The following is a 3575-nucleotide window of genomic DNA, read 5'->3' as shown; positions in this document are numbered from 1 at the left end:
CTCAAGGATCTCAAACAAGTATAGCACGGCCGATGGTAAACACTAATAATTTTGAGATTAAACCATCATTAATCCAAATGGTGTAACAATCTCAATTTGGAGGTAATGCTGTAGAAGATCTAAATGCACACTTAGCCACATTTTTGGAGATATGTGATACAATCAAAATGAATGGAGTTAGTGAGGATGCTATAAGGTTAAGGTTGTTCCCGCTTTCATTGAGAGACAAGGCTAAAATTCGGCTACATTCTCATGCCCGTAACAGTTTTACTACTTGGAATGATTTATCTAGGGCGTTTTTGAATAAATACTTCCCACATGGTAAAAGGGCTAAACTTAGAATGGATATAACTAGTTTTAGTCAATTGGAAGGTGAATCATTATATGAAACATGGGAAAGGTTTCGAGATTTATTTCGAAAATGTCCACACCATGGACTTCCCGATTGGTTAATTGTGCAAATCTTCTATAATGGTTTATCTTTTTCTACTAAAACTACTATCGATGCAGCCGCAAGTGGAGCATTGATTGCAAAATCACCTTAAGAAGTTCAAAGTTTCATAGAGGAAATGGCGGCAAACAATTATCAATGGGATAATGAAAGAGGTAATCCAAGGCGGTAAGCAGGTATGATTGAAATTGACACCATCAATATGCTTAGTGCTCAAATGAGCAATATGATGAAGGTGTTGAATAGACAAGTCGGATGTGGTCCAAATTCTTCGTCCAATGTGCAAGTAGCTTGTTGTTCCATATGTGAAGGAGAACATGATACTAATGATTGTGTTGATCGTGAGCAGGCTCAGTTTGTTAATAATTACAATAAGAATGCTCAAAACAACTCATACTCGAATACTTACAATCCGAGGTGGAGAAATTATCCAAATTTTGGGTGGAAAGATCAAAGCTACCCTCAAAGGCCGACCAATCTGCAGGGATTCCAATCAAAGCAACCACAGATGAATACTAAACCGGATTGGGAGATAGCGGTAGAGAAGTTAGCCAAGGGTACTTCAGAAAGATTAGAGCGAATTAAGGGGCAATTGGACCAATTGACCGGGATGTATAGAAATATGGAGGTTCAAATTAGTCAAATTGCTAATGCAATCAATAACAGAAATCTTGGCGAATTGCCCAGTAAAACCGAAGTGAATCCAAGAGAGCATGTCAATGCTATCACTTTTAGAAGTGGTAAAATGGTTAAGGGACCTAACTCTAGCAATTTAAGTGGTGAAAAAGATAAGGAGCAAGCAATTGAAAAAGTGAAAGAAAGCCAAAATAATCATGTTGTTATTGATATTGATGTACCTCCTCCTAAGTTGAATTCTAATGTGATTCCTTTTCCTCACAGGTTGAAGAAAGAGGGAAACGATCGGGAGTTTGAAAAGTTTCTCAAAATTTTTAAACAATTGCATATTAACAGTCCTTTCATTGATATTATTACACAGATTCCCTCTTATGCACGTTTCTTAAAGGATATCATGTCAAAGAAGAGAAAAATTGTGGATATCGAGATAATAGCATTAACAGAAGAGTGTAGTGCATTAATTAAGAATAAACTCTCTCCTAAATTGAAAAATTCAAAAAGTTTTTCTATTCCTTGTACTATTGGTCAATTGCATTTTTTAATGCTTTATGTGATTTAGGTGCAAGTGTGTCACTTATGCTGCTATCGGTTGCCCGGAGGTTGGGACTTCAAGAGCTGAAAGCTACCAATATCACATTATAATTGGCGGATCGGTCAATTACACATCCAATTGATATTTTGGAAAATGTGCTTATAAGGGTATGGGAATCTATTATACCTGTGGATTTTGTTGTTTTAGATATTGAGAAAGATGTGAAAATGCCAATTATTTTAGGACAACCGTTTTCAGCTACTGCATGAACCATAATTGATGTGAAAAAAGGTAAGTTTATATTAGGGGTTAATGGTAAGGAATTGAAATTTAATTTAGTTAATAAAGAAGGAAGTATAGAGCCTATTGCTCTTGTTTCTAATAAGCCATGCGATAAAAAGGTTAACCAGGAGATGAATGAAGAAGTTAAATCTATAAATCTCTTTGGTAATAAATTTCATGGTGTTGGAGCAAGAGAGGCGAGGGCAAGGATGGAAGTTGGCTTAATCAATTCGTCATTCCCTGAAGGAATAAGTGAAAAGTTAAGTCGACTCGAAAAAGGCAAGCGAATTCCACTCCAAGGTGAAGTCAAGCCCTTATATGATCAGTCTAATACTCCTCTTTGGCATTTGAGGAAGTTGGACTGTGGAAATCAATGCATGGCTTATCACACGGTGGAATGACTTGGGAGTGTTAACCCGTGGGGAGAAAATCACTCCCTAATGTTCTAAAAAGATTCAAATTTTTTGAATCGAACCAATGACTATAAACAAAAGTGTTAGTTGGGAGGCAACCCAATATTTAAGTTATTTATATTAATTTGGTATGATTTTGTATTTAGTACATGTATAAGTTAATTGTCATTTTTGTGTTATAAGTTTAGAAAACGGAAGCAAAGATGACCATTTGAGGTGAAAAAGGCAAAGTTTGATCAAGAAACTCAACCCCTCATATTTAAGGTGTATTTGATCCGTTAAAAAGGGATAAAATGCATGTTTTGATCATTTTACATGTGCATGCGATCTAGGATGCATTTTGAGCAATTGGATTGGAAATGATTATTATGCGATTATAATTTATGCATTTATAGCAAAGTATATCTAGTAAAGTGGAGAAAATTATGCCAAAGTGTTACACGTTTGATGAAATTTCTTCTCTTTACTTGATTCTATATAGTTAAGTGATTAATATGGTTAATAAGTGTAATATTCTTCTAATGATTATTCTTTTGAGGGAATAATTATTATCTTTACTTTGAAAAAAAAACAAAGAAAAATAAAAAAAATAAAAAAAAAAGAAAAAAAAGAATAAGAGTTGTTCAACTCCAATGGCTCTTGTGCTTAGTAACCAGGAGTCTTCATCCACAAATATTGACTTTCGCGTAAAATGGTACTTGAATTAAGAGTATGCAAAGCAACTTGAGTATGTGCAGTGTTGAGTAACCGACGATTTTCATCTAAAAATGTCGATTTTCGCGTCAAAAGGCACTTTCACAACTTAAGCATATATTTAGCTATGTTATATGAATAAATCCCTCTTTAAGTTTAAATAAGAAGATGATCATGAGTTTACATAGCATTTTTATTGACCATATGAGTTACTTGTTTGTTAAATTAGGTAAGGATGAGAAATTGATTTGAACTAGCATAATTAAGGTATAATTAGCTCTCATTTACTTCATATTATGAGTACTTAAGAATTAATGGATGATTGCATAATGGTTGTTTATCTTGTTTTCGAGAAAATGAAGTTGAAATGTGCACATATGTTTATTTTCAAAAGATTGGATCACTGTTGGTTTGTATTTCTTATTACTTGAGAACAAGCAATGGTTCAAGTGTGGGGTATTTGATAAGTATATATTTTATGTATTTTTAGTGTGTTTTATTAGTTAGTTTTGGTGTATTTTATTTAGTTTTATAACCAATTAACTAGGGTTTTGGTCAAAATATACAT

The 3575-nt window shown here is 33.7% G+C and overlaps 1 non-coding gene across 1 annotated transcript; it reads right to left on the bottom strand.

Annotated features, from left to right (window-relative positions):
- Positions 1-332: 332 nt before the first annotated feature.
- LOC113688685 (small nucleolar RNA R71) lies at positions 333-439 on the bottom strand. Its single transcript, XR_003448049.1, has one exon. It is a non-coding gene; the product is annotated as a small nucleolar RNA R71 (small nucleolar RNA).
- Positions 440-3575: the final 3136 nt, after the last annotated feature.

Source organism: Coffea arabica, chromosome 5e (assembly GCF_036785885.1).
Source record: "Coffea arabica cultivar ET-39 chromosome 5e, Coffea Arabica ET-39 HiFi, whole genome shotgun sequence".
NCBI classification, from domain to species: Eukaryota; Viridiplantae; Streptophyta; class Magnoliopsida; order Gentianales; family Rubiaceae; genus Coffea; species Coffea arabica.
The sequence above is the reverse complement of the archived record's forward strand: the minus strand, read 5'-3'. Positions and strand labels throughout refer to the sequence as shown.